This window comes from Cygnus olor, chromosome 6, assembly GCF_009769625.2.
Source record: "Cygnus olor isolate bCygOlo1 chromosome 6, bCygOlo1.pri.v2, whole genome shotgun sequence".
Taxonomy (NCBI): Eukaryota; Metazoa; Chordata; class Aves; order Anseriformes; family Anatidae; genus Cygnus; species Cygnus olor.
In genome coordinates, this window is record NC_049174.1 from 36480449 (window position 1) to 36495064 (window position 14616).

Below are 14616 nucleotides of genomic sequence, written 5' to 3' on the forward strand. Positions count from 1 at the left end.
TAAATTTAAATAAAAAGAGTTTTATATTGTCTGATGGTAAGGCTTTATCATCATCATCATTTTAGTTAATGTCTGTTATTCTAGCTTATGTTCTAATGGAGCTCCCAAGTTAGAAGTGCCATATTTTTTGCACCAGAGAGCTCAATTTAAGGAAAAAAAGGTGAACAACCCTCTAAAAACCGCTCGCCAGTTCCCATCACAGCTTCCAGGTCAGAAATTACCATGCGGTTAGATGGAGAGGCCGCGCACTCAGCTAGGCTGAGCACAGAGGCAATCACAAGGGCTCTCCTTCCCAAATCTGCCACCACACAGAGGAGCTGCCATCAGAGTCAGACAAGTAGTATTTAATAACGATACCAATTTGGCTGCTCTACAGGAGAAGTGCTTCCTGTGGGCCTAATAAGGAAGAGCTTTACAATCTAAGCAGAAGCATTGGGAAGCCTCGAAGGACGCCTCATCTGCACCACTTCTACTCCTGGAAGCCCGGAAATCCTGCAGCCAGCAGGCGGGTCATCCCGCAGCCCTCCTGGACACAGGAACTTTTTGGAAACTTGAATGCAGAGGACAGGATAAACTGCTTCGATTCACATCACGTGTGCTGGAACGCTAACGTAAAAGCAAAATGCCTGCAGATTATGTTCCCAGCAAATAGCAAGGAAAAAAAGGTTTTGAAGCAGAGATACCTCCCCCTGCCTTCTCTACATGCTTCACAAGCTATAACACCGCCTTCAAATATTTACATCTGTTTGATCAAAGACTACTTTTTTTTTTTTAAACTGTGGATCCAATAGCCATAAAAGATGCATCTCAAGGTACTCAGACACGTAAGCACACAGGTATGCATTTATCCAATTCATTACAGGTGAATTTCACACACCCTTCTGAAGACCTATCTGCTGACCCAGGTGTGCAGACCACCGTAAACATTCTCACAGCTTTTTTCTTTTACCTCACTAAACATCCCCTCCCTACACACCTAGGGCTGCAGGATGCCAGTTTCTCCAGCTCCAGTCCATTCAGGACAGGACACACACAGACACCTGAGCAAGAGCAGCCCAGGGCCCTGCAGATGATGGAGCGGCTGGGGCACGCGGCCCCTCAGCCGTCCCGTGATCCCATCTCCAATGATCAGGTTTGTACCAGGACTCTTACCATAAGAAGCTTTTTATTTCTCCTCTTGGTCTTTGCACTGAATAATTTAGCCTTCTCTCTTCCTGAGAAATTGTAAGCATTCAAGAGTTTCTTCCAGTTGTGAAGGAAAAACGAGCGCAGCCTGGGCAGGGCTGCCTTTAAAAAAACCAGTCCTACCAGCTAACTAGAGTTTGCTGTGAGACCGATAAGTCATTTAAGCTGAGTTCTAGAAAACAGCGTTTCAGTGCAGTACTATTTAGTATTTTTGTTACTTAGATGGTGATCAATATACCTGCAAAATCTTATAGCTGCCTGGGAGGGGCCGCAAGCCTTCTGTGGAGCGGTCAGAACTGAAACAAGCAGGACTAAGCAATAAAGCCTCATAACCAAACTGGGGTTTTAACCCTGAATTAGATGCAAAAAGTGAAAATTTCATTTAAATTTGCATTAACAGGAGTGTCCTATGCAAAAGATGGTAAGATTTATTCACTGACACTGCTTGACTTACATGCACTATGTTCAGGTCTGGATACAAAGGTGCAGGAAACTTAAAAGCTCCAAAGAAAAGCTAAACCATCCGGAGAAGTTAAAGGGAAATAAGCTTGCTTAGCACAAAAAAAAAAAAAGAGCACAAGCTTCAACATACGGTAACAGCAGTTACAGAACTGTTGATCAGACCCCTCTGCTGCAAAACCCAGGGCAGGGGTAGGAACACAGAAGCTTAAGTGGTTAGGGGGGAAAAAAGTAAGCAGAAATCTGTTACCTCTGGGGAGGGTTAAGCAACAGGTTAGGTTATAAAGGGGTCACAGTCCTCACCGGGTGTTTTTCAGACGTGGTTAAGGTGAACGTGTCAGACACGTCCGTGCGCACCTAGCTCGCTTTGTGGTGGGCGCTGTGCACTCACGCACGCGGTGCAGGGCTCCGTGGCTGGCTGACCTCCTGAGATCTGAGTTTTCTTTTCTAAACGTAAAGGCTGGAGGAGTTCAGGCCCCCGCCAGGCAAACCAGCAGGTGACTTTGCTGCTCCTCAGAGCTCCGAGCAGCCTTTTGATCTCTCCTTTTTCTAAGTAGCCAAGGCAGCCTGTGATTGACAATTTTCTATCACATCAAGCATGCTACCTTAAATATGAAGTACTCGGAACGATCCATGGGGGAAATAAAGGCAAAGCACTGAGAAGGCAACGGCAACTAAACCTGGAAGTCCTGTCCTCGGAAGGAAACCTCGAACTGCCCAGCTGGGCGAGGATGCTCGTCCGATCAGCATCTAGAAATATATGCAGTTACTTTTGTTTAGTGCATTAATAAAAAGAAGTACTTAATAAAGCACTTAGGACAGAGAAATAAGGAGGGAAGGCTTGACGTTTCCAAGCTTATTTTCACAGCAGTATGAAAGGAAATGAGGTAGAGTCAGAGCTAATTCTCCTTATATAATTTCACAAGGAATGATTAGTTCTGCCCCAACAGTAACAGTTTTCCGGAGGGTCCTGCTTGTCGCAAAGATTGCACGCGGATGCTCGAAGTGTAGCTTCTCCGGTCTCTGCTGACAGCCAGCTTAAAAGGACAACATAATACTCATTTTACTACGGAATGAAATTCACAGCGTGAACAGTAATGTCACAGCTACCATGGAACTGTAGTTGCGTGTTGGGGGCTGCGACTTTTAGAAGTTTAATCATGAAACAGACTCACGAAAAGGAACGTAGGGAGCAGCTTTCTGCTCCAGCAGCGTGGTCCTTAAGGACATCGAAGGGCAGCAGTGTAAGCTGTGTTCCCACAAAGAGACAGAATACGGCACGGAGGAGCGTTCACGGCACACGCCCGTGCAGATTATTTTGTTTTAAGGCAGGTTTCCAGCCTTCCCCGTGCCGAACGCCCCTCGCGTAAGGCTGGCAGCGAAGCGCTCCGCATGCGCAGGACTGCAGAAGGTGCTGAAGTCTCCAAGTCACCTGGGTCACTTCTGGGTGAAATACCAATTACTGGCAATTCATCCCACTAAGGCCAAAAAAAGAGAAAACCCACCTGTAAGAGCCTTAACTCGGCCCAGCAGGGACCATACCACACTGACACTCTGTGCAACCTTGCAATAGGTGTTAGTATTTTTTATAAAGCACTGCAGTGTTTTCCATTTAATCCTCGAATAGACACCAGTACAAAATGCACATTCAATTCCAAACTGCCACTGCAAATTCCAGTTTAGCTACTAATACGTCTTTAAAAATATATATTGTTTTTAAATATATACAGATAATTATATAGTTTCTGAGGGAGAGAGAGCCTACCTTAATAAATGTAACCATCAACTAGAAACCTCAATGACTCGCTGGAACAGCATGCCAAACATTAGAAAGACTTTAAATATGTATATTTTGCAAGATCATTTGTTTTACAGAAGACCTACAGATTAAATACAAAGCACACTATTCGTTTTAGGCACAAGAAAGACCAATTTTGTATGCCTTGCCCGAAATAATGACTAATTAGGCCAGCGCTACCCTACAGTCATTTCCATAAATCCTGCCTCCACATTTACATCACAAGCAAAAAGAAAACTGACTTAATGATAACAAAAGCATATTTCCTCTAAAAGTTTTAAGATCAGGAGAAGAAACTGCCCTCTAAGGCCAACAAGATGATATTGTTTATCTGGAGACTTTGAATTCATCTCCAACTTCACAAGGTTTTAAGCAGAAATGTACCGTATTGCACAGCAAGCCAACAGGCAGACAAGGTGAACGGCCAACGGTTCAACTGAGAAGTCTCAAAACTGAGAATTTCCCAGGATTACTTACTGTGCAAAGTCTTCCTGGAGCATGTTCCTTGCAAACACCTTGAGAGTAACTAGAGAATAAGATATGCGCTATGCCCAGCCAGTTTCTGATTCTTTTTTTCTGGAATACTTGTATGTAAAGTAAGCATCAAGGCAAAAAGATTCACTGGAAATATGATGCTGAGCATCAGCCGAAATGAGGATCTGTACTGCATTAAAAGATTTTTAAGTGACGGAAATTATGGTGCTTCTGAGAAAGCACTTGCTTAATTATACGTAGCAGGGAACAGTTTTCTAAAAACCACCTTATTTTCACAACGCAGCATGGACACTATTTGTGCTTTATTTACAAAGTTGTGAATTGGTAAATAAACCACTATGAAAACAGAATCGAGACCTACATAGTCCATAATCCAAAATGATGTAATTAATGCATAACTTTGAGGCCTTTTTTTCCAAAAAAATACGATTGAAAGGACAGGAAGACAATGTTTTCTTAGAACTGAGCCCAAAAATAGAGCTATCTTCAACCGCTCTTTCTCCCAAATATTCTGCCACTACATTCATATACCACCACTGCTTTACCTGATCACTCCATTCCAATTTTTCAGCATTTACACACATTTATTCTTGTACATCTGCACCAAACTCTGATATTCTTCAAGTTCTTCCACACGAAGACTTCAAAACAGTTCTGTTTCTCTTACATGTGTTTTATTAGGTCTTACAAGGAGGAGCCACAAGTCTCAATTCTCTGAAGGCAAAACTTGTCTTTGTCTTTTCAGATTGAGAAAAATAACTAAGAGCTACAGCGAGATCTTCATCCTTCATTCCAACACACTTGACCACTGAATCCCGTCAGTGTGAGTAATGCCCATCACGGACCATCAATTCAGTAAATCTTCCATCCCAAAGAGGAAGAAAAGACTGCATCATATTAAATCTGAATCCAACTAGTTAGGCGTGAACATAAGGGTTTTTCCAACACCCCCCCCCCCCCCCCCATTGACAGCTCCTAATAACGATTAGGAAAGGAATCTTGCACTCTGGATGAGTAAATCTAAAGCACAGCAATTATAAGCTTCATATGCAACCGCGAGACAAATGGGATTTTATTCATCAAGACCACGATCACTGAGATTTCTGTTGCCAGAGGCATGGCCAACATAACCTTTTTGCAGACCACTGTTGCACCCCTCGGGGGAAAACATTCCCCCCATAGCCATGGCAGGATCGCGCTTCTAGCACTGAGCTTCATCAACACGGTAACCTGTTGCACAGAACAGCATCTGAAATAATCCTGGAATAAAGCTGGAAAACAGCACATAAAACCACAGTGGTGCATTCTTGGATAGACAATACTTGAATGTGTGTTCAGATGCAAAATTGATTAAATTCCTCTTTTCTGTTTTCCAACCATACACTAATTCTTTAACAATTTTTGTAACAATTCAGCAAAACTAAGGCATGGAGATGCTATTAAATCTAGTTGTATCTGAACTGCCAATGGCAGAAGTTTTGCTAATCACATCCGTATTATACATATCAACTATAAATGTGAAAATTAAATACGCACGTATCTAAATCAAAGTTTCTTCTATAGCATTAACTTACCTTGGGACTTAAAAGTCTCAACTGTTTGCGTTCTTTCTGTGCCCTAACCCTAAGAAATGACAATTCAGGGGAACAAACCAAACCACGTTCAGTGGCTGGCCTTGCCCGTTTTCCTCCAAGGCCTGCATTTTGACATTAATTTCACATATTCCTTTGTTAATTTTAGATATTGCTTCACTTCTCACTCAGACATCAAAGAGCCGCACATACCCAAAACACCAGCGACCTGAAGTAATGGTTTCCCTACTTACTGTCATTTATAAATTGAACTGTGATTACTTGCCTACAGCAAACACTGCAGCTCAACAGCAGAACGTCTACACATGCTCCCATATATACGGCCCGGGATTTATGGCAACAGACTGCTTGAAGATGTGGTTCTCAGATTTCGATTTCATATTCTCTGTCTGGTGCTTCACACATTTATTTTTACTTTCACATCCGACGTGCAGCAGCACGGACAGGTGTATGTTAAAGCCATACCACGCCACGCACCCTTCCAGCACCAAGGCACAGCACCGTCCCTGCTAACGGTGCCACGGCTGGGGCAAGCAGCTCTCAGGAGCCCCCTCAACTCTTCTGTTGCCCAAAATCCAGAAGATTTTCCTGCTTTACAAACTCAGTAGAGAACGTTTCTCACATACAAATGGAGAAAAACCAACCCTGGTACCTAATGTGTTCCTAAAATACAGCAGGCTGCTGCATGGCTTCCTAAGAACCTGGCACATATATCTAGAGTTTGTTCTCCACTTTTTTTGTTTTAAACTTGCAGTATTACTACGTTATCCAACTAATCTAAAATGAACGAGATACCTGCTCCTTCCAAGTTTTCAGATCATTTGGTTCTGTTACTTCTCTCACTACATAATGGCTCACGATCAGCCGTACGCATAAACACTCAACAGACCAGACAACATTAAGGCCCCATTATTTATACTAATATCATTATAATCTAACCTCAGAATATTTTCTCAGAGTATTTTGTCACAACAGAACACAATTCTGTTCACACGGGAATAAACGTTTGTATTTAACAGGCAAGTTCCTTCTGAACACATAATTTGGGATCCCATAGAAACAGCAGTTCTTGAACTCAATTATTTAACCTGTTGAGAACTCAAGTCTTTGGACAAGACCTCCTCTTTACAACTGAAAGAGATGAGACACGAGAATATTGCACATGAAATATTTGCTCATCAACTGCTGCAACAGCAAGGCCTTATCTCAACAGATCTCCCAAGCTGGACTATGTAGCACTGCGTTGTGTAAACATACTCTTTTCTTGCAAAGCCAAACAATGCTGTGTATGAGTCTTTTTCTGTTGTTTTTAATAATTTACATTCCAGGTGCATGCAGCAACAGTAAGGAATTTAAAGACAGCAAATGCTGCTAAAGCCATCCCTACATCAGGATGAGCTTGGCGTGACCACAACTTACTGCAGCCGTTCAGCTCCTGCAGGCTCCATGAGCCCCAGGTGAAACCAAATACATTGGTCAAGAGCTGTTTTGATGGGGGAAAATGTCTACCTAGATATTTTGCCCATGCAGGATTTTGTTCAGGGACTGTAAACCCTCACAGCTTTGATAAAAGTTACAGAATAACAGAAGTCCACAGTGTAGATCGGGCCTCTGGCCCTAAGAGCTCAATGTACTTGACTCTTCTTTTACCTACGGTCAACGTCTACAACAGCAGCCATAGGGTGAAGAAAACATTTATAACAAGCTAAAACAGGAACTTTTTTGTTTTCATATTCTCAAACTTTATTGAGCAGAAATGTTTGAGGATAGTTTATTACTTTTACCGGCCACTCTAGAATGGGCCTACAGCCAAACAGGTCTTTGAAATATGTGTCTATTTTGGTTTTAAAACAACTTTAAGGAAGTTGTATAACTTTTACACTGGAGTCTAAGTGACTGAGCAGCATAAATGACGTGTTTCAGCTGCACCTTAGGTACTCGGGAAGCTCTGAGCACGACAACACAACAGTACCAGTTGCAGTTGGCAGTGCGAGGAGATGCGCATAGTTAGTTAACAGGCACTTGGACCTGGGGTCGCAGCCTGCCGACTGACACAACCACAGCAGTGTCTGCAGAGTGCATCAGATGCCAAGCCTGCTGAACTCAGCTTTGTGTTGGGTTCAGACTCTTGGTCACTACTTACTTACATGTTAACCTCACCCCTTACCTCTTGCTCATTATTTCCTTCTCTGAAACTTTGATGCAACTGTTTTTCCTTTCCGTCCAGCTCACCCCTTCCCAACACTTCCCTAAGACACTGCAATTAAGGAGATGTTTCCTCACATCACATTAAGACAAGAACAATCTGCCAATAGTTTGTGTCATTCTTGCCTCTCCAGGGCTTTACTGCACTACTTTAAAGGCAATAATTGACAACAGCCATAAAAACACTACTGAGTTAAGAGTTCAAACTGTGCATCTATCAGCAGAGGGATGAATTTTGTACTGTGTCTGTAAAGCACCAATGTCTTGAGCTGGACAGTGGGGCTGTGCCCTGGATTCTACCATTTCTCTCTACTGGCCAACCGAAACTTAGCCGAAACTGGCAAACTGTTCGGGAAGTTTGTAAAGACTGAGCTATGACAGTAGGGAGAGTGATCCTCACCTTCTTCACATGCTGTATGCATATAAATAAAAAAAATTAAAAAAAATCTGTCCTTAATTGATTTATCTGATCCGGGTTCATAGCTTTTAAACTTATGTCAGTAAGTACTCTTCTGATGCATTTTAACTCTGCCTGGACTTCTTAGAAGTGAAAAAAAAGATGAAGCAACAAGAATACACTCTACATAAGGTCTTGAAAGCTCCAATTAAAATTCAATATTGTACTTTGTATGGAGGCTCTTTACATGAAAACCCTGTCATGGTTAAGATTTAAGGTTAACCAGGTTAATAGAGTCCAATAAAATAGCTCTATTTAATTATGCCAAACCATTGTTATAAGCCACACTAAAATCCGCTACTCATCTTTACCTGACTATTGTGCTAAACTCTGAATCACGGTAATGCACATCTAATTCTCAGGAACCAGAAAATCCTACCACAAAGTAAGCCTCTCCTATAGGAGCTGCTCCTCTTTCAAACTCTTGCCCCCTACTTCTTGAAAAAAAGGGGGGAAAAAAAAAGTGCATGCATTTGCACCTCAAATGGTTTCTTTCCCCCAGCCTGCTACTCCAATCATCACACAGTCATGTGTTAAAAGATTTGTGCAGACCTGCCAAGTCTCATTCGTCTAAGACACACTTTCCCGAAGTTGGGATTCGTTCGCAAAGTGCATTTAAGCAGCTCCTCTACTATGAGGTGTTCTGTCACGTGACATTTTTAAAACTAAAAGGAAAAAAAAAAATCCTAAAATCTACACATTTTTCACAACTGAGGTCTATTTTTTTTTTGGCTTGTTCTGTAAAGCGTGACACTAGGTCACCATAAAGTGAGTAGATCACTCCTGATGGTTTTTGCTCTGTAACTAGTTTTACATATTAATGTTTTAATGGCGTTATAGTGACACCGGGATTGAAACTGGGTTCAAGCTTCGCAGCTCGCTCCACGCAGGCTTACAAAAACGAGACAGTCTCTTCTTTGCACCGTATTTTTTAAAGAAAAAAAAAACGTGTGTATCAGGGCACAACACCCCCAGAAACGCTCCCTGAATCGGGGCAGGGGCTCGCACAGCGCCGGGACCCCGCAGCCCTGAGGGCCGGGCCCACGCCGGGCGCCCCGCGGCTCCCTCACAGCCCCGGCCCGGGCAGGCAGCTGCAGGCGGCCATGTTAGGGCCGCCGGCGAGGCGGCACCCCACGGCACCCCCATAAACAGACAGACACACAGACAGAGACACACACAGCCCCTCCTGCCCGGCCGGGCCGCTCCCGTTGCCCCTCTACGGAGCCATCTTAGGGGCCCCCGGCAGCGCCACCTGCGCGGCCGCGCAGCCATGTCAGGCGGCCCGGCCGCCTCTCCTCCCTCCTTCCCTTCTTCCACCCTCCCTCCCTCCCTCCTTCCCCCCGCGGAGCCAGCTCCGGGGCCGGGCCCCCCGCTCCTCCCGCGGCCCCTGCCGGCCCTCTTTCCCCCGGCCGCAGGCGCTGGGCCGAGCGCCCGCCCCGCCGCGCTGACCCCTTCCCTCCCGCCCGCCTCGCTCGGGCGGCCCCGCTGCTTACCCCACCCCGAGGGAGCTCACCTCCTCCTCCTTCTCCTCCTCCTCCTCCTCGCTGCCGCCTGGAGACCGCCAGCCCCGCCGCCGTGCCGGCCCCTCCCTCGCAGCAAAGCCGGCCTCCCCCTGCCGCCCGCCGGGCCCCCTCCTTCCTCCGCTCGGGGCTGCCGCCGCCATCGCCCGGGGCAGCCTCGGCGGCTGAGGGGGAGCCGCTCCATGGGGTGTTTGGGACTGAGCCGGCGTGGTGCTCAGGGAACAGCCCCGTTCTCCCTCATCCTAACCGCCTTCGGGGCTCTGCGCTTGTGCCGCCGCAGTCCTGCCCGCGCCCCGAAACGGGCTGCTGGAGTTGGGGGCAGAAGGCAGGGTGTAGGGGGCCACGGGGAGAAGATGAGGGAATTAGTGGTCACACAGCCAGCAGCAGGGCTCTTCGGCCGCGTGGGATGCGGGGATGGGTGGGGGAAACAGCAAAGGATTGTAGCTGAGTGGGGTAGAATCATGGAGTCATTAAGGTTGGAAAAGACCTCCAAGATCATCTGATCCAACCATCCCCATACCACCAGTGTCACCCCCTAAACCGCGTCCCTAAGCACCACATCTGACCTTTCAAAAAGAGGGGAAAACTGCAAGGATGCTCTCGTGACAGAAGCACAAGGAACAAACAGAAAATGAAGCACCTTATCAGTTATATATGAGTAAAAGGTGTGTGTTGTTTTCCATCATTGATCAAGTCTTTTCAGCTGTCGTAACTCCGGTGGGATAGCGGGCAGGTGTTACTGCTACATCCTGTTTTGTAAACCCTGTTCTCTGGCCAAAATGAATAACAAGCCTCTCAAGCAAAACTTTTCGCAGAAGGAATGTTTGTCACGCTGAGTCAGTTGAGCATGGTGTTATCTTTGGTATGTAGACGCAAACTTTTTAATAGGAAGTCAAAATGAGTAACATCTAATAGACTGATAAAGCAAAATTTCCAAAGAGTACAACTGTGAGAAAAGTCAAGAACAGCAGCTTGAGGGATTATATTTTTTCCTACATGTGCTAATCAGTTACTATAAGAGTGATGAGAAGGTTGATTTGCATGAGAAATACCCTTGCAATAAGAAGCATTTTGTTTCACAATTTTCTAGGTTCAAAACGCCTAATAAAGTTACTTTTCAATAGTTTTCCACTCTTCATCCACCTCTGAAATTTCTGATACTATCAAGCTATGGAAAGGCCAAAATACTTTTTTTTTTTTTTTTTTTTTAACTAGGCAGAAATTGTAAGATCTGAAAGGCTTTTAATATTTTTCACCCAGATTATAAATATTTTTATAAATAAAAGGCTTCATCTTTCAGCTATTGTCACACAGAGTGAGAAATGAGGAGAACTCCAGTCCAGCTGAATGATTTGTCCCCAGCATGTGCTGGAACACAGACAAACAGGATGTTTTATCCCCAATTTATGGATAGAAAAATTGAGGCGAGGAAGTGGAGGCATTCATTTTTAAAGTGTAGAAGTGCTAATTTGTAAGCAGGCAATTTAGGCTTGATTTTTTTTTTTCTTTTTTTTTTTTTTTTTCTAGGAAAAGCACCGTGTATATACAGTTCCCATTGAAATTAAACTTTAGGCACCCAAGCAGAAAGACTTTGGCCATACTCTTTCGGGGTCCCGCGGCCCTAATCCCATGTTCTAATTGGCGAGTAATCTGTGGACAGATATTGTAACAGTTCCTTTAGAATATTTTTCTACTTCTCACTCATTTGCATACTAATGGCATAAAAATAGGCACTTCCTGCCAGTAATTAGTTGGAGCCCAGAATTTAAAGAAAGAAAAAGACCACAGCATTATGGTAGACGGATGGTACTGAGGAAGCTGCAAAAAAGAGTCACTTCTCTTGCGCTCAGAGAGTGCCTTTAATTTAGAGTTCAAGGCTGGCAACTCCGTTACCTCTGTGTGACAGGGATTAACTGTTTGCTTGGCCTAATAACTTTGCCTCTAATGAGCCCCTCGGTAACTTTTTTCAGCGCAAATCACTCTATCTGTCCTACACCCAGTCTTGCTGCTGTAAAGGGTTTTCTTTTTTTTTTTTTTTTCCTTTTTCCCAGCAAGAATAATGCTCACAGTGAAGCCTGCACCGTGAGCGCTGTTCCGTGTGAAGCACCACCACTCAGACCAGCATCGTGGCCACTCGAGGAGTTTTGACCTAATGAAGCACTGTGCAACTCATAACCGTGCGAAGCCATATGAAGCTCTAGGTTCAGTTGCTTTAAAACAGGCTGTTAAGCGCTGGAGAGCTTCAGGTATTTATACTGCATTATATATGTGTATAATTTCTCACATGGAGATGACAGACTTGAGTACAGACCAGGTTGGTGATGGATAGACATTTTCACCATATGGTAGCAACATAGGTAGCATTTCTTTAACGTGTGAGAGTTCTCAGTCAAATATGTAGTGGAAGAGTTTTCTACATTGCAGAAATTTCTCCACGGCTGCTTTACTGGTGGTGCGTCTAGGAAGGTGAAATATGGAAGCGTGGAGTTACCCATCCAACCCTGAGAAACGGCGATAACTTCGATGAGACAGGGAAAGTTTATTTTCCTACTTCCATTCCCCCAACTTCTCTGGAGATAAATATTATAGATTACATTCTCCAGGGCTATCGAGCTGACACCTTCAGTGAAGAATTAAATAGAGAAACTCTTCCCACGGTATTACTTACAAGAAATTTCAGCAATTACTGTTTGCTGTCTACGATCGGACAATACTGATCTCCAGTGATGCAATTTAAAAGCTCATGAGATGAAGCTACAGTTAATTACATACCTTTAACTTATTTACCTATTTCAATAGCAAGGTAATTACTATTGTATTAATCTTTCTAATATATTGACTGTAACTATTAGTTTCTTTACAGCTGCTGCTCTCAAAGAACTGTGGGATAAACCCAGTGAATGAGCTTTGTACTGCTAAAAGTTACGACATGCACTGCAGCTGAAAACGTTTGGTCCACTTAGTGGGATCCAGAATGAAAGCTAGGTAGTAAGACCCTGTAGGGAATGCCTCTCCTCTTTGCAGATGTGAAATACTGACCTCAAATTATATCAATTCAATCTTTGCATCAACATAACTCTGTTCACCCAAGCAGTTGTGAGGGCGTGGCAATGGCAGACAACTGGGTGACTTTTTATGTGACCTGTGACAGCGCATGAAAGACTATAATATGGACAGCGACTGAGTCAAGGCTGTGGGAAGGCTCCTTCATCCCTTCCAGTTTCACCATGTAAAAGCCTTTTCTGAGGACAGCTTTTTATAGCTGTTGCTTCTCTGAGTGAGCTACGTTGTGCAGCATTGCCTAATGGGTAAAGCACTTTGCAAAGAAGTGGGAGATTTCAGTTGAAAATCATTCTCCACTCGATAGGAATCAAAATAGTGTCTCCCTGTCTAGTGACTGGTCGTTCTGCCTGGGTCAAGAGGTGGACAAAAGAGGGAAACTTTCACACAGACTGAAGCTGAGCTAGCGAAAATAAGCCTCAATCTACACCACAGTGCTTAGGGCGCTCAGGAGGGAGTATGCCTTCGATTTCAGACTCCACTAGAAAAGTCTTTTCCACCTTTCTTACACCTTTTAATTTCATTTTCCCCGTATCCATCCCACTTTGTTGCTAATCTGAATGTCAAGTGTGTATGAAGCTCTGTATATTACATTGTGCTGAACTAACAAACGAAATTGTGTCACATGCTTCTTATCTTTAAAAGCAAACCTTGCAAAGCTTGTATCCACTCTGCCAGCAGAGCTATATTACCAGAAAGTATTTTCTTGAAAACTTTGAGACTCTAGCTTATTAAAACAGATCCTTAGGATGACTGGGTCTATTCCATTAGTAGATTTATAAAGTGTACAGACTGGGTAAACAACAGTGACAGCTTGGGGAAGTGTATGCACCTGTTTATTAAAAAGACGTTAACAAGGGCAAATCTAAAATAAGAACATGTACCACAACCCAATTTTCAGCAAATTTTTATGCATGCCTACACTTAAGGTTACCAATGTTATTGGCAATTTCTCTCTCTCTTTTCTTTCTCAGGAGTACACAGCAACTGATGAGCATGGAGCATCTGTGGCAAAGGAAAAAACACCGTCTTCAAATTTTGAGGAGCAAACATGACCCTTTCTGTTTCTACTGCTTCCCACCCACATTGAGTTAGTGTGAGAGAAGGAGAAAATCGAGAAAAGCAGAGATTTTCTTTGCATGGGAGGACTGAAGAATGTATTGTTTTCTCAATCACAAGCAAGCACTTTCATCACCAGTTTTGCTCTACATTCTAAGTGACAGAGAGTTTTTTATGTTATACTTGTATAACTTAAAAGAGGTCATATTTGTAAAAGTCCCTATGCAGAAGTGAGTCTTCTCTTTGGCTGTATGCAAATGCTACAGCACACATGCAGTTTGTAATTTGCCGATAGGTATAAGCATATGCAAAATGGAGATTAAATGTGTATATGCAAGTTTGCAAAATTAATCAACCACGAATGTACAGAACTACAAATGCTTTCTGAAATTTGGCTCCAAAAAGATTTGTGAATTAGCCTCCTATAGAAACTTTCACTCATGGATGCCAAATATATTCCATTTTTATTATCAATTAATAATTTATAAGGTTTACATGGTAATATTCACCCAGAATAGCATTTTAAAAATATATCCCAATCTTGTAAGGACCTGTTGGTACTTATGCCTATTCACAATTGCTTTAGCAGTGCTTTTTATGACTATAAGATGCTGCCAGCCTGGAGCCCTTCCAGGATTAGATCTTAATCCCCAAAGATATGTAAGTGCTACCACCTCCTTTTTTTCAGATTGAAAACTGGGAGGCGCATGGGTAAATGCATGCAAGTTTACACATAGTCAATAATGGACGAAGCAATCAAAATTGGCTCCAAACTTGTGAAGTGTA

The 14616-nt window shown here is 43.5% G+C and overlaps 1 protein-coding gene and 1 long non-coding RNA gene across 46 annotated transcripts in view; one reads left to right on the forward strand and one right to left on the reverse strand.

Moving 5' to 3' along the window:
* Window positions 1–10571, reverse strand: part of GTDC1 (glycosyltransferase like domain containing 1) — a 183149-nt gene extending 172578 nt beyond the window's left edge. For 4 of the 45 annotated variants that reach the window (XM_040560651.1, XM_040560649.1, XM_040560644.1 and 1 more), the window contains exon 1: window positions 10278–10551. The gene's annotated coding sequence lies outside the window, so the exon portion shown is untranslated. Of the gene's footprint in view, window positions 1–1423; window positions 8709–8743; window positions 8857–9684; window positions 9799–10277 lie in introns of those variants that run through there. The other 41 variants (XM_040560654.1, XM_040560666.1, XM_040560641.1 and 38 more) reach the window with 28 other exon arrangements.
* On the forward strand, window positions 9793–14320 carry LOC121071868. Its single transcript, XR_005820833.1, has 3 exons — window positions 9793–10573; window positions 11763–11957; window positions 13746–14320. It is a non-coding gene; the product is annotated as an uncharacterized LOC121071868 (long non-coding RNA).
* The last annotated feature ends 296 nt before the right edge of the window (window positions 14321–14616 follow it).